Here is a 22,484-nt window from a genome sequence, read left to right on the forward strand (position 1 = left end):
ATTAAAACACACACACACACACACACACACACACACACACACATATATATATATATATATATATATATATAATTATTATTATTATTATTATTACCTCTCTCAGCTTTATGTGTATCAAGCATATTATGCGCGGCAAAAGAGTCGGCTAATTTATTTAACTAACACTATATTACCTAAACATAAACCGTGTAAATTATAAAATAAGCAAAGAAATATAATTACAGAAATTAAGATTCGTTTATCGCTGACAGCACTAATTCGAGAGGTATCGGTTGTCTATTCTTTTATTGCATGCACAGTCGAATAAAAAGAGTAAAATGTGATTGGCTGTTGGATTTTGCGGCTTTCTAAGGTCAACACCCTCCTTCATTAACTGCGACCAGTCAGATTTTAAGGATTCCACATAAGACACGCCATTGGTTTACGCATGTAGGTGGAGATTCGACGTAGCGATTTCCATTGGCCTGCGGCATCCAATAGCGGCGCAGGCCACACCCTCTTTATTAATATTGATGATGTGCGCGCTTATGAATATTCATGTTTAGCCAAATCTGATTGGTCTACATGACCTGCTCTTTCACCAATGGATTAACAGGATCAACGCCGTGCTTTTGACAGACCCAGGCAAACAGAAACGACCCAGTAAATGCTATCAAAACAATATTTACTAGTTGTCAGAGACATGATACACGTTCGTGCATTATTATATAAAACATGGTTAAAAGAAATTAAACAAATTCTGCATTAAAGGGGACAATGGGTTTACACAGTTTGACTTCCCGGACTATAAATAGGCAATAAAAACGAACATTTTCTTTCCCTTTTTTTTTTTTTTTTGGTTATGTAGCACCAAAACAAGATGTTTTTATTTTTCCTGCTACATGCCATTATCTCATAATATTGCCTCTTTCTCATTTAAACAATAAACATTATACATTTTTAAAAATATCAAAATAGGCCTGATTACAGGTGTAGTGCAACTGCATCTTTTTGCAAAAAGGTTGTACAATTGTGACATAAAAATAACAATGACAGAAAAGACTAAAGCAATTTTAGACAGTTTACATCATTTGATCTGTGATCGTGTAAAAGAAAAAAGACTGTACTTGCTCTGTAGAAAATAGATTCAGAAGTTTGCTTAAGAAAAAAAAAAATCAATTGCTTTAAAACTGCTTTGGATATAGACAAATATTTGTGCTTTGCAGAACTGATGTTTCATTCAGAATTTGACTGGCAAATACATTTCTACAGTTCATATGATAAAAAAAAAAAAAAAGAGAAAAAGTGACAATATAATCTAACAAAAATATATAAATATACATACTTGAACACTTCACAAGAGCTGCACCTCCCCTTATTCATTTTTATAATTAATCGAATCAACTCGTTAAAATAAAAATTCCCTCCCCCCCAATAATTTACAGATTCCTTCATGAAGAGCATTTGACCTATTTCAGAATTGACCGTTTGATCTGCTCCTTTGCTGACTGGAACACCTGAAAAATAAAATAAGTTTTGTTATAAAAGTGGATTCCGAGATTAGCAGCATCCTTGTACTCATGACAGGCCAAAAAACTATAACATGCTTCAAACTTAATAAAATTACTCTGCAATTGAAAATCAATAAGTCCAATTAGGTGAAATTAGACAGATTGATTTATTAACCAATTAATAAAATATATATTTTAGGAATTGATACACTTATTGTGAGAGGCCTATTTTATGAATGAAGTGAAAATAAAGTTACCTACTTCAAATGAAATCTACATTTCTACATACATTCATTTAATTTCTTAGGCTATACAGTATTTGTTAAAATAATTAATATGCACATATTATATATATATATATATATATATATATATATATATATATATATATATATATATATATATATATATATGCACACATAAACTACTCCAAAGCAATAATTAGAGCAGGTGCATTCTGATAAATCTTTCCCCAAGCACACTGATAATTTAATATTATGTCCGCCAGGAGGCGCATGGAGACCACAATGTATGCTACTAATACACCAGTTACTCCATTACACGTCTGTTTCGGTCCCACATCTATAGGACTAGATTTACCTTTCACATTAACTTAAATATTTAAAAAAATCCCAAAGTTTAAATACAAGCAAAAAAATTTATAATACAAGTTTAAAAATGTAAATAACAGCCTTTATGCACATGCATTCATGCATAGTTCAGCATAGATATGCATGTATGTTCATGTTGATTTTAGTGTGTGCTAATGCACTTACATTAGTGGTAAGAGCCAGTTTCTCAGTGATGTGCTGTCAAGGTGAGAGTTAGTGGCAAAGGTCAGAGTGAGGCAGTGAAATCAGAGCAGGTGTTAGGGTAGTTAGACAGAAGCAGAAATATCACATTTCAAGAGTCATGAGAGAATGTAGGACTGAGCTTAAAAATGTTTTACTAGGTTCTAAGATGTTAACAAAAAAAGATCATTCACACCTAAAAATGATAAGTGTCATAATTTACTCACCCAGGTGTTGCTTCAAACCAGTATGACTTCCCCCATGTGGGGGAATTAACAGCATAGAAATCATAGCAAGCATAGTATACATTAGCCTATAAAATACCATTTATTCAGTAAATGTGTTCTTAATATTAAATGTATCCCCAAAAATATTTCAAATTGACTACATCTGGCCATCTTAAATCAATTAATAGCCTAAATCTCTCTCTCCTGCATACACGCACACACTGCAGACTTGGACTAAACTTAATCTTATGCAAATTATTTTAATTATTCAATAATTGTTTACTTATTTTGTTTTGATTACAAATCTGCTTTGCAGTCAAAACCCGGCAGAATCAAATCTGTATTAATGCATCATACCATAACAATAATGGAAACAACTGAGAAATGTACTTTATTTTTCCTTGCATCTGGATTAATCAGGCATGTATATGTAGCAATTATATATAGTTGCCAAAAAGGTCTTCAGCATTTCACAGAAGCCACATCCACAATGTGCAATTAGGCAAAGAAATGTGTAATGCTGCGGTTTCCTTCTGTATCAAAGCACAAGCTTATCATGATCTACTAAAAACAGTGAAGCCCCATTTTTTGGGTAACAGGAAGTGGTGTAAGTCTGAAAATTTACTGTGATAAACCCTTTAGTTTCATTTAAAAAAAAAAAAAAATTATCGGAACAAAATTATCCAGTTATTAATCAATTACCAGCAACTTAAAATACAATTTTCACTCCAGAAAAATCAAAAGGGACATTTGTTCACATTTTTGGTTATGCTCTGCAATAAAATTTTCGTTCCTTGAATCGTTTTTGGTCCCTGCTTTCACTGCATCCTTTTTTCCATACATTGAAAGTGAATGGTGGCTGATGCTAACATTGTCTAAAAAGTCATATGGGTTTGGAACAACATCAGGGTTAGTAAATAATGACAAATTCTGTACTTTTTTTTTTTTTTTGGGTGAACTGTCCTTTTAAGAGGACGAAAGAACACAGAATTACTGTGTTTGTATATCTGCATGCTTTTGTGTGTGTTCTGATGTTGAAACCTACTCCAAGAGAATTCAGTCCAAAACAACGTATTTATTTATCCCCCACCAGAATGATAAAGATTACTACTTCTACCTGTGTAAATGTGTATTTATATGTATTTTTGTTCTGTACCTGTGCCACACTCTGTTCTGATAACGGATTGTCATCTACCTGTAAAAAAAAAAAAAAATTTTTAAAAAGTAGAGACATAAATAACAAAAAAAATGAACTAACACACACTGCAACCAACCAAGCCAAACATATCGTGCAAAATCCTTCAAGCTCTTTCTATACTGGTGTGAAAAAATGTACAACTGAACAGCATAAACCATAAGTCAGAAGTCTGGACTGAAACGTGTTACACTGATCTCATGCCCAGTCATCAATTGAGGAAATTTATGCGAGCATAACTCAGAGATATGTCCTCCACTCCACAGCAAAAGGTTTATGGTCAGTTGTCAGGGAGCATTGAGAGACGTTTTCTTGATATTGATTGGCTGCCTGTTACAGCTGTTTCTCTTTTGAGGTTTAAACACGCTTGTGCATGCCATGCAGTTACCTGCCCACTCTCTCCCCCTCAACCTTTTCTCTCTCTGTCGTCCCATCACTAAATGGGGGGGGGGGGGGGGTCCTGAAGGAGAACTACAAGAGCTGTGGCTTCTCTCCTTGGGCCTCCATGTTACCAGTGATGTAATCAAAAATGACGAAGGCATATGCCTGCTCTGACACACACTGACAGAGCAAGAGAGGGGACATTTAGTCTGTGTGAAAGGGACAAAATGGCTAATTTAAAGGGATAGTTCACCCAAAAGTGAAAATTGTCATCATTTGCTCACCCTCATGTGTTCCAAACCTGTATGACTTTCTTCCGTTGAACACAACGGGCAGAATGTACAATGAAAGTGAATGGTGACTGCACATTCTGCCTAAAATCTCCTTTAGAGTTCCACAAAAGAAAGTCATACCGGTTTGGAACAACATAAGGGTGAGCAAATAATTACAGAATTTTCATTTATGGTAGATTTATTACTTTTCAAATGAATTTAACAGTTTAATTGAATCAAAAAGAACCCAATAGAACAGAATAAACGGATTATTCTATGTATCTTCTACATTCTATCCCAATTTAAAATTGGAACCACAAACTGGGCAGTTATATGAAAAAGGGCAACTTCCTGTCAAGCTTAAATAATATGCAGAAATAGTGGCTCTGCCTAACAATGCAATTATTATATCTTTTCCCACGTATCAAAAACATGCTAATACAGCATTCTGAAGCAAAATACCTAGATATACAAAACAAGCAGTTCATTCCTCAATATTATTTTTCTCTTTTATTCAGTCTCTTACTCTGTAGTTGACCTTCTCAATGACCTGTTGGGCGTCACTCTCTAGTATCACCTTGCAAAACAAGTAAGAAAGCAACATATGACTATAGAAAGTCATGAATTTAGTCAATACTTAATAATGCCACCATTGAATCATAATGATATCCAAGTCAGATTCAAGCAATAAGGTTAGAGATGCCTTGCTATATTGTAATTATAGTCACAAAAAGGCACAACCTTGAGAGCCTTACTGCTTTTATAAAATGGTTTCTATATATATAGCCCCTGACATGTAAACTTAGGTGTTTGATGTCATAGCTGTTACATAGCTTTTGTGTATTTTAGCAGCATTCAGCATCAAGGACCGGAAATATTTGTTTTATAATTAGAACTGTGATAGAAATAAAGTACTTTGCAGCCTCTGTAAGGCTAAATTTAATTACCACAGAAGCCCGTCAAGTCTTAACTATCACAGATATGCAGAATGAGCCGTTGTTTGCAAGTGCTTTTCATGTGGAGTTTAAAGTGTCGCTTGACGCTGGCATTGATGCCCCGACACGAATCATGAATGCGGCTTCACGATTGCTATAGTAAAGCGGATAGCCACAGTCTTTGAAGGATAAGAGTTTAAGAGATTTAATATCCATTGCAATGGATAAGTTCATTCAGTTAGTCAACCTCCCACTCACACTTTGCGAAACGTTTAATGTTACTTGAATTGGTGATATTTTAGTGCATTTCTATCTTAAGGCTTTGTTTGGAAAATTTGGAAAAGCATTGTCACATATTGTTTTGTTTTCTTTCCTAACAAGGAAATAAGTGCATTTTGACAGCAAAAGTAGTATATATATATATAGAAAGTAAAATTTCAGCACTTTCAATTTGCGATTAATCGCAATTAACTATGAAAAATATGCAATTAAACACTTAATTTTTAATCATTTATAATATACTATTTCTGAGAACAGAGATGCAGTTATTACATTATTTACATTTATGCATTTGGCAGACGCTTTTATCCAGAGCAATTTACAGTGCCCTGATTACAGGCACAATCCCCTTGGACAACCTGGAGTTAAGTGCCTTGCTCAAGGACACAATGGTGGTGGCTGTGGGGATTGAACCAACAACCTTCTGCTTACCAGTTCAGTGCTTCAGTCCACTACACCACCACCACTCCATATCTGCCATTATCCAGGCAGTACGTTTCTACTTGTGAAATAAAGTACATCACGTATGTGTGTCACTGCTATTCACTGTAGTGATTCAAGGTGGATAAGTGTCTATTTACCCTCCGTCGATGATCTCATCTGCCACCCGGAACACCCCATCCATATTATCCAGCAGAGTTCTCTTTTCCACATTTTTCCTATTAGAAGAGAACCAGGAATATCCCTTTTAAAAGGTGATTCAGTCTACTTAAAGGGATAGTTCAACCAAAAATGAACACTCATTTACACACCCTCATGCCATCCCAGATGTGTATGACCTTCTTTCTTCTGCAGAACACAAACGGAAATTTTTAGAAGAATATCTCAGCTCTGTATGTTCATACAATGCAAGTGAATGGTGACCAGAACTCCAAATGCTCCAAAAAGGAGATCAAATCAGCATAAACATAATCCATAAGACTCCAGTGGTTTAATCAATCTCTTCTGAAGGAATCCAGTTTGTTTTGAGACCAAAATGTTACTCCGTAACTCCTTTTTCACTGTACATCTTGACAACAGTCTACTTGGCGATCATGATTTCAAGCTCGATTACACAAATTTGGTTTACTAAAATGGATAAACCAAATGTCACCACAAAAAGTTGAGGGAGAAAAAAAAAAAAAAACTCTAAACTGTATTTCCAATCCACCAACATAGAATGCCACTCTTATACAGGAAATGAATACTGTGAACACAAGCATAAATCAAAATAGAAAACACATCATAGCAATATAACAAAACAAACACTTATCTTGAATGTCCAGCAGAGTAGTGAAAATGGCCCAGATTCCAATCAAATGAAATGGAATTTTCCCCAAACTAATTGTCCACAGAGTCCACAATCCTTGAATGAAATGGAAAGGTCCTCCAAACAGACAAATAATAATCCAAACAAACAAGTGGTGTGTTAAAAAAACACTTTTCTTCTTTTGAATATCCGTGAACCAGTATTTCACAAAAGAGAAGTATTATCTGGCCAAAGGCCCCCAAAACAGGTAATCCTCCAGATATCTAGTTTTGGGAAAATGTCATGTGCTCTTGTCCACTCCTGGTACTCAGGAAAGCCTTCCTTTTCAGGTGGTTCTACCATCAAAATAAAAGTCCTCCTTCCCTCTACAGGAAGGCAATACGAAATACAATCCCTGGATTTTCCCACAATTAAATAATCCTCAGAGATATAATATAAATTACAGCAATAATGTTATGTTAACCCAACTCACATTTACCAGTGTATGAAATACCATGAAACTTAAATTAGGACATAATAGCAAATGCTAACTTAAACATATACACACTTATCAGTAATTCAACATTTTCTCATTATTTTTTTGGTGAAATAACTGATGGCACTTATATAAGTATTATCCTAATGTGGCAGTGTCACACACTTCCTATAGCGCCATTTAGACTAGGAAGTGTAATCAAGCTTGAAATCATGATCGTGCCTAGACACTGCAATGGCAAGATGTACAGTGAAAAAGATGATATATTTTGGTCTGTTCTCACCCAAAACCAACTGGATCGCTTCAGAAGACATTGATTAAAACACTGGAGTCATATGGATTACTTTTATGTGCTTTTTGGAGCTTCAAAATGTTGGTATCCATTCACTTGCATTGAATGGACCTACAGAGCTGAGATATTCATCTAAAAATCTTTGTGTTCAGCAGAAGAAAAAAGTCATACATGTCTGGAATGGCATGAGGGGGAGTAAATGAGAATTTTCATTTTTGGGTGAACTAACCCTTTAAAGCGATAGACAGTTCACCCAGAAATGAATATTCTAATTTGTTTGAAACCTATATGACTTTCTTTCTTCAGTGGAACACAAAAGGAGGTGTTAGGAAGAATGTTAATCTCAAATCACCATTCACTTTTATTGTATGGAAAAAAAAGATGCAATGAAAGTGAATGGTGACTGAGGCTAGCTTTGTGCCTTACATCTCTTTTAGTGTTTCATAGAAGAAAGAAAGTCAACATGAGGGTGTGTAAATCACAAGGGAGAAATATTGCTAATGATGTAAATGGAACTACTCTTTAAATGACCTCACTGTTAATGCACATGATCTTAAATTCTGCAGATATTATAGCATGACCATACCTCAGCATTTGACTGAGAGACTCAAACAAGCAGTTCAGCACTGTCATCAGCATGAGCTGGAGTCAAATAAATATGGAAAGAGAGAGAAACAGCGAGAAAGTCATCTTATTGTTATATCTGCATGTTAATATGCAAACAAAACATTCAGAAAGCTGTTTGAAAACAAGTTTGATGGCACAGAAATTACATACTTCAGCTTTAAAGCAAAGACTTGCGGTTCAGTAAGTAAATTAGATATTAAAACAGCTGCTCTTACTGATTCAGCGATTTCATTCAAGGATTCGTCAGACTGATTCAAACCCCATAACATGCGAGTCGTTTAGAGCAATTTGTGGAGTTATTTGATCAGCACTGGTGCCCCCCAGGGATGTGTGCTCTCCCCACTACTCTTCTCCCTGTACACAAATGACTGCACCACCAAGGACCCCTTTGTCAAGCTCCTGAAGTTTGCAGATGAAACTACTGTCATCGGCCTCATCCAGGATGACGATGAGTCTGCATACAGAAGGGAGGTTGAACAGCTGGCTGTCTGGTGCAGTCAAAACAACCTGGAGCTGAACACACTCAAAACGGTGGAGATGATTGTGGACTTTAGGAGGAACACCCCAACACTGACCCCCCTCACCATTCTAAACAGCACTGTGGCAGCAGTGGAGTCATTCAGGTTCCTGGGCATACCATCTCACAGGACCTGAAGTGGGAGACACACATTAACTCCATTGTGAAAAAGGCCCAGCAGAGGTTGTACTTCCTTCACCAGCTGAGGAAGTTCAACTTGCCACAGGCGCTGCTGATACAGTTCTACTCAGCAGTCATTGAGTCTGTCCTCTGCACTTCAATAACTGTCTGGTTTGGTTCAGCTATGAAATTTGACATCAGAAGACTACAATGGACAGTTCGGACTGCGGAGCAGATTATTGGTTGCCCCCTGCCCTCCCTTCAAGAACTATACACTTCCAGAGTGAGGAAAAAGGCTGGAAAAATCACTCTGGACCCCACTCACCCAGCCCATTACCTTTTTAAACTGTTGCCTTCTGGCTGACACTACAGAGCTCTGAGCACCAGAACCGTCAGGCACAAGAACAGTTTTTTCCCTCAGGCTATCCATCTCATGAACAGTTAAAACTGCCCAATTGAGCAATTATTATGTGCAATTCACAGCTTATTCTATTTATATTTATCCAACATATCCTACCTCTTCTGCCATTACATTCCCTTGCACTATCTGTATATAACATATATATATATATATATATAGTAGTGGTGTAACTGTACACAGAAGTCATGGTTCAGTATGTACCTCGGTTTTGGGGCTTTTGCATAGGCCATATTATTTTGTAGGGTTGATAAAAAAAACAAAAGTTATTTGGTAGGGATGTGCGAGACTAGTCAACTAGTCGACAAAACGGTTCTGATGCTGCTAGTCGACACTGGAATTACTAGTCGGTTAATATTTCCCCCCATTAAACTGATCATAATTTTTTACACATTTACGTTTGGCTTTATATTTTTACAGAGGCTGCACTTAAAATTACTGTCATATTAATGTTACATTTTTAAATAGAATTAATAATACAAATATTATTTTAAAAAGAGGATATCTGGAGCAGATACAGAGTTTAATTTCACCTCAGGCTGCGTGCAGGAAAATGTCCTCTCGCTAGACAAGCAAACTCAGCAAGTAGCTGTGAAATCATTTCGGTGGTGGTGCGGGAATCAGCTTTCCAAATGTTTGAAAGTCCCTATGGATGTTTTCACATTTGAGTCTTCTTTAAATCTGTGCATGCTTGTACGTTATTTTTCCGCTGAGCGGGCTTTTTCAAGCACAGGATTTAATTTTGCTCATCCAAAAGCATAATTTTTTTGAGTAAGTAGCCTAGAAAATAACTGTTTTAGGCTAGGTATGTCATTTTTTAATCTGCTGATTAAGAAGGCTATTTTCAACAAGGTGCCGACTGCTGAACGGGTTAAACTATATTTTATTCTGTGTTCACGTCATGTTTAGAATACATTAGGTTTATTGTAGGCTACATCACAGGCCTATTTTTTTCTATCCTATAGCTACTGTTATTGGTTGACGTTCTTTACTGAACAGCTGTCATATTAGATCAATGGTTAATGCACGACTGCACGTCGTGAAATACGCGCAACTTTTCAGCGCATTTTTTTTCTCTCATAGATTTGGCTTAGTCTACCTGTTAATTATTTTCAACAATGTCCTGACTGTTTTAATGTTTTAAGGTTAAGTAACTTTTACTTTGTGATTTCCATTTAGAACAGGCTTTTAATGGTTGTTCCATTGATCCTGCACTATTCATTCAATTGTTTTCAATAAATGTCTATTAAATATTCGCTAACGTTGATTCAGTGAATGCCTGCCATGTTCTATATTTAATGTATTTAATGATCATAATTCAAGGCAAGCACATCGCAGATAAATGCCCCTTTTCAGTGGGATTTGGAATAGATTAAGTATTTTAAATGGGTCGCATAAACACTTTTTTTTTTTTTTTTCACTGTTTTCTAAAGGTTGGTTTCTCTTTAGACTAGTCGGTTACAAAACTTCCACTTAAACAACAGTCAAATTAGTCATAGCGGACATCCCTAGTATTTGGTCACAATCAGCTACAAAACTGAAAAGATCTCTTGTTATAAAAGTACAAAATAAATAGAATAATGAAAAATAAAACTTGTGCATTAGGAGAAGCCATTCTTGTTTTGGGTTGGTGCATAGATGGTCTCTTCTATTTCTGCTCCTTTTCCTGTTGTGGCGGTTAGCAAACAGTGTTGCATTACCGCATGCCCCCTTCTGGATTGGAGTGGATAGCCCGTGACTGATTCGGATGTATTCTTCGTCTGACTGCATGCACCGAACCGTGATGGTTCAGGACGAATACATGTACCGTTACATCCCTAATATATAGTCTTATTGTGTACTTCTATTTTTGTTCTATTTTATTTTTATTATTGTTTGTGCACTGGAAGCTCCTGTCACCAAGACAAATTCCTTGTATGTGTAAGCATACTTGGCAATAAAGCTCATTCTGATTGAGATTCTGATATTGCTGTGTTTGTTGATGAGCGCAGCCAGAACCATGTAACAAACAGACGTGTTAATTTGCTGTTACTTCATGGTAAACACTTTTTATGTCACCACATTCAATTCTGACTGCAAGCACACAACTCGGGTGAAATAATATTTTTATAGTTTCAAATCATCCCATGGGCCGGATTGGACTCCTCTACGGGTTTACAGATTAGCAAACCATTTTGACTAATTCACTGAAAGAAAAAAGAAACATAACTATAACTTGTACATTTTACAGTAAACAAAAGCAATATCCAGATGATTAAATATTTCATTAATTTCCATGATTTTTCCAGGCCTGGAAAACACCATTTTAAAATTTGCTGATATTTCCTGTTTTTTTATGGAGTATGGACAACATTTCAACCAATCACAGGACAGTTCATCTGTATAGATGACTTACCTCATTCTCCTGAGTGCTGCCAGCTACATAGAACAACAAGTCTATGCTGCTCTTGTAAACTATCGTCATTCCCTCTAAAAAGGCAATCTCATCTGCACACAGAGAAAGGATATGTCGTTTCAAAATTCATGAGATTTACCATTATTCTTATATATATATATATAAAAAAAAAAAAAATCACACACACACACAAGTTTGGAATAATGCACAGATAGTGCTGTTTTGGAAGGAAATTGGTACTTTAATTCACCAAAGTGGCATTCAACTGATCACAAAGTATAGTCAGGACATTACTGATGTGAAAAACAGCACCATCACTATTTAAAAAAGTAATTTTTTATCAAATCTAGACAGGCCCCATTTCCAGCAGCCATCACTCCAACACCTTATCCTTGATTAATCATGCTAAATTGCTAATTTGGTACTAGAAAATCACTTGCCATTTTATCAAAAACAGTTGAAAGCTATTTGGTTCATTAAATGAAGCTTAACATTGTCTTTGTTTTTGAGTTGCCACACTATGCAACAGACTGGCACGTCTTAAGGTCAATATTAGGTCAAAAATGGCAAAAAAAAAAAAAAAAAAAGAAAAAGCTTTCTCTTGAAACTTGTCAATCAATCATTGTTTTGAGGAATGAAGGCTATACAATGCTTGAAATTGCCAAAAAACTGAAGATTTCATGCAAAGGTGTTCACTACAGTCTTAAAGGACAATTGCACGCACACACGCGCACACACACACAGTATACGTATATACAGTTGAAGTCAGAAGTTTACATACACTTAGGTTGAAGTCGTTAAAATTAAAAAAATGTTACCACTCCACAGATTTAATATTAGCAAACTATGGTTTGACAAGTAATTTTTCCAACAATTGTTTACAGACAGATTGTTTCACTTTTAACTGACTATATCACAATTCCAGTGGGTCAGAAGTATACATACAAAGTTAACTGTGCCTTTAAGCAGCTTGGAAAATTCCAGAAAATGATGTCAAGCCTTTAGACAATTAGCTTCTGATAGAAGGTATACTGAATTGAGGTGTACCTGTGGGTGTATTTTAAGGCCTACCTTCAAATTCAGTGCCTCTTTGCTTGACATCATGGGAAAAAAATCAAAAGAAATCATCCAAGATCTCAGAAAAAAAAAAATTGTGGACCTCCAAAAGTCTGGTTCATTCTTGGGAGCAATTTCCAAACACCTGAAGGTATCAAGTTTATCTGTACAAACAATAGTACGCAAGTATAAACACCATGGGACCACACAGCCTTCATACCACTCAGGAAGGAGACGCATTCTGTCTCCTAGAGATGAATGTAGCTTGGTGCAAAAAGTGCAAATCAATCCCAGAACAACAGCAAAGGACCTTGTGAAGATGCTGGAGGAAACAGGTAGACAAGTATCTATATCCACAGTAAGACGAGTCCTATATCAACATAACCTGAAAGGATGCTCAGCAAGGAAGAAGCCACTGCTCCAAAATGCCATAAAAAAGCCAGACTACAGTTTGCAAATGCACATAGGGACAAAGATCTTACTTTTGGAGAAATGTCCTCTGGTCTAATGAAACAAAATTGTAACTGTTTGGCCATAATGACCATCGTTATGTTTGAAGGAAAAAGAGTGAGGCTTGCAAGAAGAACACAATCTCAACCATGAAGCATGGGGGGTGGCAGCATCATGCTGTGGGGGTGCTTTGCTTCTGGAGGGACTGGTGCACTTCACAAAATAGATGGCATCATGAGTTAGGAAAATGATGTGGATATATTGAAGCAAAATCTTAAGACATCAGCCAGGAAGTTAAAGCTCGGTCGCAAATGGGTCTTGCAAATGGACAATGACCCCAAGCATACCTCCGAAGTTGTGGCAAAATGGCTTAAGGACAACAAAGTCAAGGTATTGGAGTGGCCATCAAAGTCCTGACCTCAATCTGATAGAAAATTTGTGGGCAGAACAGAAAAAGCATGTGTGAGCAAGGAGGCCTACAAACCTGACTCAGTTACACCAGTTCTGTCTGGAGGAATGGGCCAAAATTCCAGCAACTTATTGTGAGAAGCTTGTGGAAGACTGCCCAAAATGTTTGACCCAAGTTAAACAATTTAAAGGTAATGCTACCAAATACTAACAAAGTGTATGTAAACTTCTGACCCACTGGGAATGTGATAAAAGAAATAAAAGCTGAAACAAATCATTCTCTCTACTATTATTCTGACATTTCACATTCTTAAAATAGTGATCCTAACTGACCTAAGACAGGGAATGTTTTCTACGATTAAATGTATTTGTAAACTTCTGACTTCAACTGTATCCACACTGTATACATAAAGACTATATATTTATATATAAAGATTTACGAATTACAAGAATATCAAAGATTTAGTACAAAAAGAATATCTGCTAAAATAATAAGAAATGCGAATGGACTGGTCCATAGTGGGATATTACCATTCCAATTTTATAATCTTCTATATTATTATATTACATTATTATACTGACTATATGAAAATGGCAGAGACCTCCTTTACAAAAACACATGTGACAGTACATACAGTGATGGTATAAGATGATAATATAATTGTACTTTGATATATACCATTGTACTCAATGATTACCATATGGTTATTAGAAGGTACTCCATGTACTTAAATACCTTGATATTACCATGGTACATGAAAAAAAAAAAAAAATAGTATTACCATGTAACCATATCCAAAACAAAGTAGTACCATGTTACTTTTTTCTAAGTGCATAGAGACCATAGCGCAATATACAGCTCAATACAATGGTAGAGTGCTGTTCGCATGAAATGTATGAGCTTGAGTGCTAATATAGGATCAGTTTCAGTTTTTTTCTGTTAAATATGAACTAAGGAATCTGATCCAAGTTCAGTGTTTTATTTTGAGATGCTGTGCTCAAAAGGCCCAAGTGTCTGATTACTGGAAGTTTCATTTGAAGCACAACACATCTACATCTGTAGATCGGAAACCAAATGTGCCTTTTTTGACCTACACAAACACCACTATCTCACAGAAGAATGAAATGAAAACCAGAGTCAAGAACAACTCAAAGAAACTTAAACAAGGCAAACAGTTTCACCTTTCACCGGTTTTGCCTTTAAAAGACAAAAACTGGTGTGTATTGACCACCTTAAAACAGTTAACACCTAAACAGGTGAAATAAGGGTGGCTTTGTTGTCCTGGTGTCATACTCCTTCACCCCACAGGGCAAGAGACAGAACAGATAAAATAAGCAGTTCTCCACCCTGTTATCTAGTAATCTGACCTACATGCCCCGGAGAAACCTTGCAAATACAAGGTGCAGTTCTAGTTTTGGAGCTTGATTCCAATCTGGATCTTTAGATTGGGATGCTCCTTTTTTAATAATAGATGAGATTTAGGAGAAGCTGGTCCTAATCAGCACAATAGAATCTCTGCATGCTCCCCTGAATTAGTAGGGATTAGTGATCCGAACAGAGGAGAAAATCTTGAGATGAAACAAAGCAACTAATCGGGTCTTGTTACTGAAAGCAATACATTTTGCAGTGTTGGTTAGTAAAGTGCCATTTGAGAGATGCTTAAACTTACTGTCAGCATTATGTGTTCTGTTGAAGATATTCTTTTCAAAATTCTTCTGCTCCTTCATGAAGGGGTAGAGCTCTGGATCATAGTACTGAAATTGCAGAGTAATCATTTGTTACTGCACATTAATGGTAATTCATAATGCATAACTCATACTTCCATACTTTCTTGTCTGAACATATGTTTCATGTCTGTTTTTTCTTGGTCAAATGACTCAGTTATACATAGCAGGGGCACTTAATCTTGCTCCAGGAAATCTAGCTTTTTGCAGAGTTTAATTGTTCAGTATAGGGCTGCACAATTAATCGAAAAACGAATCGCGATTACGATTACGGCTGCCACGATTATGTAATCATGAAAACTGACGATTACAGCGTTCAAAATAAGTCTGCTCCTGTTGCATCAATGGTTTCTATTTACAACGTGTTTTAGCAGCGGTTGAGTATTCTAACCAATAACTAACATGTCCGTTGAGCAATGAAACGGCAATGGCCAATCAGAGCCGCTTAGATTAGTCCTCCGTCCTATCAGTAATGACAACTGATCCTAATGCGCAAGTTTTAAACCGTTTGAATGCCCAGATGCTTGCTTTATGTTCTAGCGCTGTTCGCGTGGCACACCAAAATTAATACTGAAGAAACATCACCTGACACTCAAAAAGAAGCTGTAGTTATTAATTATTTTGGATTCATTGCATATTGCACTGCTGGCTTTGAACGTAGATGTTAAATACACTGCAAATGAGCAACACGATAAAACTAAAATGATCCCGTTCTAATCAAGGCACAGACGCGGTGTAAATAATTGATTTATTATGCCGATTAGACAGCTTTGTTTTTAATAAGAGCATTCGCGAGAGTGCAGAACTCTGTGAACAGCATATTTCAGGAATCACCGTCATTGTTATCGCGTCTGCTCTAATAAGACCCATTTGCCACGCAGTTGGTATTGGTAGGTTTAACATTTTCACGAATCGCACAAACTCAGATCGCAAATGACTGCTTTTAATTTCCAATGTGCAACCACTGAGGCCAAAAATGGTCTAACGATGATCTTACATGAACAAGATCACCGTTGAAGATCTAACGAGATGAATGGTCCCCTGTCTCTTAATGAACGCAGTAACTTGGTAGATTTAAATCGGCTGTTAATAAGTTTGAATACTGAATATGCCATATTATTTACTGTACGTGGACTAATAATTTAAGCAGTATAATTTATTCTATACCATAGAAATCAATTTAAAATAATTGTCATTTGCCTTACCTTAAACATTATTACAATATAAAATACAATACAATATAATGCTTAAAAGAAACTGGAGCACAGCTCATATTCATCATTGAAATCTGCTACTCTGAAGAACCACACAGTTGCTTACTTTGTGACGTCACGGTAATTTAATATTTTAATCGACATTAATAATCGCGATTACAATATCAAGGGCAATAATCGACAATTATGATTTTTGCTATAATCGTGCAGCCCTAGTTCAGTATGACAAAAAAAAAAAACTTCTAACTTTCTTAATATGTTAAGAGATTTCTCTTTATCTGACTGGTTTTAAAGGCCTCAGCATACTTAATACGAAATTGAAGAATGAACGGGTGTGACGTCATTTCGAACTAAATCTGGCCAAAAAGAAGGTGTTGAGTTAGTTTCGGTGGTTCGTAACAGCTCGCCAGGGCTAACCTTTAGGAAAACTTCGTATCGGCTGCTTAACACTTTCTTACTGCCATTGGTTCACATCATCGGTTGGTGTAACCTGGAGGTCCACCTACTTTCAAGCCGACAAATAATTCTGTTTACGTTGTTCACTCAATCAAGATCAGTCAACATGAACCCACCAGCATGCAGAGTTATTAGTCAGCTGGTGTAAACTAACCTACATCTGTACGATCGTTCGCATAGAGACATTTTCAAAGACCGTGTCATGTGATTTTTGTTTTATTTAATTTGTCTACAAAAGGATTTAAGTCTACCCCAATTTTGGAATGCCCAAAACCCACTACTTAGTAGGTCCTCGTGGTGGCGCGGTTACTTACCTTAATCCGGGTGGCGGAGGACAAGTCTCAGTTGCCTCCGCTTCCGAGACCGTCAATCCGCACATCTTATCACGTGGCTCACTGTGCATGATACCGCGGAGACTCAGAGCATGTGGAGGCTCATGCTACTCTCCGCGATCCACGCACAACTTACCACGTGCCCCATTGAGAGCGAGAACCACTAAATCGCAACCACGAGGAGGTTACCCCATGTGACTCTACCCTCCCTAGCAACCGGGCCAATTTGGTTGCTTAGGAGACCTGGCTGGAGTCACTCAGCACACCCTGGATTCGAACTCGTGACTCCAGGGGTTGTCATCATCGAGTTGTTAAAAAAAAAGCATATTTACTGATCTCATGTGAATTCTACTCATAGATTGAGGCATTGATAACATGTTTTAATGTAACATTAGTTAAGGTTTTACATGTAGTCTTGTGCGTCCTCATATTTAAATGCTCCTCTAAATGCCTACCACAGCGGCGTGGCCTGTGTTTGTATGTTCGCAAATAGTATACCATTAATCAGCTGTTTCGAACTTCTTTTTGGCTCCGAGCGAAGAATGAAGAAACACTTTGCTGTGTGTATACTGGGGCATTCAAATAATAGTTCACCCAAAAATGAACATTCTCTCACCATTTACTCACCCTCATGCCATCCCAGATGTGTTTAACTTTCTTTCTTCTGTAGAACACAAAGTTTTTTGGAAGAATATTTCAGCTCTGTATGTCCATACAGTGCAATGAATGGTGACCAAGACTTTGAAGCTCCAAAAAACACAAAGTCAGCATAAAGTAATCCATATGACTCCAGTGTTTTAATCAATGTCTTATTAATCTAATTGATTTTGGGTGGGAACAGACCAAGATATAACTCCTTTTACACTGTACATCCTGTCATTGCAGTCTCTGGGCACGATCATGATTTCAAGCTGGATTTCATTTCCTAGTGCTTGATGCATGCACAGAGCGCTAGATGGCGCTGGGAAGTATAATCGAGCTTGAAATCATGATATATTGTCAATATTTAAAGTGTAAAAGGTCTGTTCTCACCCAAAACCAACTGGATCACTTCAGAAGATGTGGATTAAACCACTGGAGTCGTATGGATTACTTTTATGCTGTCTTTATGTGCTTTTTGGAGCTTCAAAATGTTGGTCACCATTCACTTGCATTATATGGACCTACAGAGCCGAGATATTCTTCTAAAAATCTTTGTTTGTGTTCTGCAGAAAAAAGAAAGTCATACACATCTGGGATTACATGAGGGCGAGTAAATTAAGAGAATTTTAATTTTGTGTGAACTATTGCTTTAACTTAACAGTGGTCCAATAGCAATTTCTTATTGGATGAGACAACCCTGAGAATTTGAATTTAGAAACTCTCCAAATTATAATAAATATTAACTATATTGTAATGGTTGATTAAGATTTATTGAATGATTCATAACATTTCCACATTATTTTGAAAATAAACCAGAATGACAATATTGGAAAAGAATAAAGCCAGGGTGTTGCTCAATGCACCTTTGAAAGCAGTCTGTTTCCATCATTGTCTAAGATGAAGACAGCCTTCACTGTGTATAGCGATGGTTCCTGATTTAAAATAAAAAATTTAAGTGATCATTTAGCCTTAATCATTAGTGTCATTTTTAGATCACAGGTGTAAGAATTAGTCTTCAAAAATACTTAATTTCCCCTAAAAAGTCATTCATGTGACAAAAGGAATCCGATCAGACAAGGCAGACAAGAGTATAAAAACAGAAAAGTCTAGCCAGACAAGACTGTCTGGCTCTCAGTCTCCACTTCATCGACTGGGTCCATCCGGGCCAAAGTTCTGTCATGCACTGACTACTGTTGATTCAAAGTCTGAGTGTATCACAGAACTTAAGCCAGGTGAACAAAAGGAAAAATGTCTTATTCATTCATCTGGTTGCGGACTAGGGAAGAAGATCCTGTTTGTTATTGTGTATGGTTTGTCAGAGACGGACCTTGAGGGCAAGGTAACTCCACCCTTGGTTAACTGTAAAATTGTACTCAAGGACTCATTAACTACTATAAGCTCTGTTTAATATAAAATAAAAATGCAGCATAAGGGGCCGTTCACACCTAATGTGATTTTGCATCAATCTGTGCCGTTTTCCAATTGTTTTCCAGGGTGAACATGCACTAAACGGATGTCTTTGCTCGTTGTGCTGCACCTCACTGTTTTTTCAGTGACTTTCAAACTTTTATCAAGAAACCTGCTTTTGTGGCATTGTGTCAAGCTTTTTTAAAGAAACATTCCAGGTTCAATACAAGTTAAGCTCAATCTAAAGTATTTACGGCATAATGTTGATTGCCACAAAAAAATTGATTTTTACTAGTACCTTCTTTTCTTTCAAAAAAAGCAAAAGTCGAGGTTTCAGTGAGACACTTACAATGGAAGTGAATGGGGCCAATCTGTAAACATTTAAATACTCACCGTTTCAAAGTATAGGCACAAGACATAAACAATAGGCATTTTAACATGATATTAGTGTGATCACGTCACTTTCTAAGTTTTTCTGTGTAAAGTTATATCCAATTTTACAACTTCGTTGCCATGGCAACGGAACGCCATGAACACTAAACCCCTAAAACGATAATTTACATAACTTTACAGCTCAACTAATACATGAGTTTTAACAGAAGAATTAATGTAAGTGCTTTTATAAAATTAATAAGCTTCACATTTCTGCCTTTAAACCCTCCAAAATTGTTTCCTTTTAGAATGCTTGAGATGCATCCCTTTGCATCCAAATTAGTGATGCTGCTACAAATCTTTAGCACTTAAAATAGGTGTTGTATATATATAGGTCAACTCGTAAGACTATTACAATGGCTATGGCAAGCAAAAACACTGTTCTGCTCCAAGTATCCACCTGTGGAATCAATCACGCGCACCATCCAGGCTGCGCGAGCTCTGCTCCGGCGGATTTGCAGACGCATCGAGGACGTGGCATCCACGTCCCACACTGACAACCCACATCGTGCACTACTAGACGGATAAACTTTTCAAGAAAACTGAACAAAAGCGGAGAATAAACCCGTCAAATCTCAAGAATCGTCTGAACCACACTATATTCGCGTACGATCGCTACTATGTATCACAATGCCATAATTTGCATGCCATATTAAAAAATATATGTTATGGTTTGCTCCCATAAATTTGCGTTCGCTTGACCAAAAAACCGGATCGGTTTCTGGCAACAAAAATGTGGCTTTCGCGAGACAAAAATGCATGCACGCGCGTTTGTAATACGCCACAATTCAAAACATTTCCAGGAGTTTAAACTGGAGTGTCTTAAAATACTGCTCGCTAAGCCGTACAATAATATAAACAGCAAATAGTTGTTAAAAAGCTTATTTCTTCATAGAATCACAGACATAAACTGTGCTCTAGCTGCCGAAGCCAAACGATATACTGTTTCAATGTTACAGAATTTAAAAATAGCGATTAAATGGCACACATATCCTACCAGAGCCGCGGAGTCGATGGTGGTAGCTCAGTGTTGACGTGGACAGCTTTGAGCTGTCATTACAGTATCGCTCCTGAAACCCTCTGAATCACAGCGGGCGGGTAAACTACATCCCTGCAGCCGCCATGTTGGCTCGAACACACTAAAGAGTTCCGCTTCTACGCTGTTTATATACTGGAGCCACAATGGCGGCCTTGATTATACGTTCGATTGCCTTATCTGCTGCCCTCTTTAAAGTGTCGGGTTAGTTGAAGTCAGACTTGGGAATGGGGTGAATCTTTTTTGTGGCGTCATGCTATTTGCTCAGCTGAGTTAACCGTTTTTGCAGATACAATTTTATTACGTGTGCCTGACATGGATGTGATTTACCTGAGCCAACAGGATATGCAATGAATAGAAAGTTTGTTGCAGTAGACAAATTAATTATGTAACGTCACCTCTTCCCTGCGCGACAGGGGGCGGCACAGCTGAAGAGGTTTAGGGCTACTAGGGGTGAACAGCTTGCTGTAAATAAACTCTTTTAAATTTCATAGCGAAGGAGAAATCTTCCATCTATTCTAATGGAAGCCCATTTCTGCCAAATTGAAGGAAAAACCAAACAAAACAAAACACTGAGCTTTGGTAAATCAAAATGATGAGATTCTATGTAATATTTATGAGATAAAAAATAATAATTATTAGAGTTATAATTAGAAGTTATTATTTTGATATAAAAAGTCATAATTATGAGATATTAAGTCATACCAAAGTCTCTCTAGCAAGTCAGTCCACATTTGGCCATCTTTGGAATGCTCTCCGGAGGCTATTTCCAGTCATGAAAGTGCAGCTCCTATCTACTTGAATGGGGGAACACTGAAATCTCAAAAACAGTTGGTCAAGATTATGATCAAATATCATATTTTAAATCAGCAGCAAAATCTAAATAAATAAATAAAAACTGGTATCATAAATCGTGCTGCTTTACCTCATATTACGCTAAAAAACGCAATTTTCCCGGCACTTTTGAAATGTATTCCACTACAGATTACAGAATACATGCTGTAAAATGTAATTTGTAACGTATTCTGTTAGATTACTCAAGGTCAGTAACGTATTCTAAATACTTTGGATTACTTCTTCAGCACTGGTAGATTTTTTCACTTGTTTTGACTATAAAAACTCTGCCAGTACAGTAAGACAAAATACACATGTTAAAAATACATTCTCTGAAAAACCTAAATATCTTAAGCAGTGTTGTTTCTAAAACAAGATAAATCAAACTGATCTTGTTTTAAGGATTTTTAGATATTTTTACAGGAAAACAATACAAAAATTATTATCAAGAATACGATTTTTGCCCTAATATCAAAGGTCTTACTAGAACAAAAATTATGATCGAACGTGAATTTTTTTGATAAAAAAAATATGATCGCATTAGCATTTTAGCTTAACATAAAGCTGACAGTTTACACAAGGTTTATTTCTATTTCTTCTGCTCCAAACTTACTTCAAACTTACTTCTCTGTCTGCTCGTATGAATGTAACACATCATAAGAAAGTGTTTCACCGCTGTTCAAATGCACTTTGGATCGCATCATTTATATGTATAAATGTTTTCCATCTGAAAGGACTAAATGTTAAATGAAACAAATGACAATAAAATGCAAAGTAATCAAAATACTTTTTGAATGTAACTGTATTCTAATTATCAATGATTTAAACT

At 36.6% G+C, this 22,484-nt stretch overlaps 1 pseudogene; it reads right to left on the reverse strand.

Annotated features, from left to right (window-relative positions):
* Positions 1–653: 653 nt before the first annotated feature.
* On the reverse strand, positions 654–20,842 carry LOC127451433 (coatomer subunit zeta-1-like; annotated as a pseudogene).
* Between the last annotated feature and the right edge of the window lie 1,642 nt (positions 20,843–22,484).

The sequence above is a fragment of the Myxocyprinus asiaticus genome, chromosome 14, assembly GCF_019703515.2.
Source record: "Myxocyprinus asiaticus isolate MX2 ecotype Aquarium Trade chromosome 14, UBuf_Myxa_2, whole genome shotgun sequence".
NCBI lineage: Eukaryota > Metazoa > Chordata > Actinopteri > Cypriniformes > Catostomidae > Myxocyprinus > Myxocyprinus asiaticus.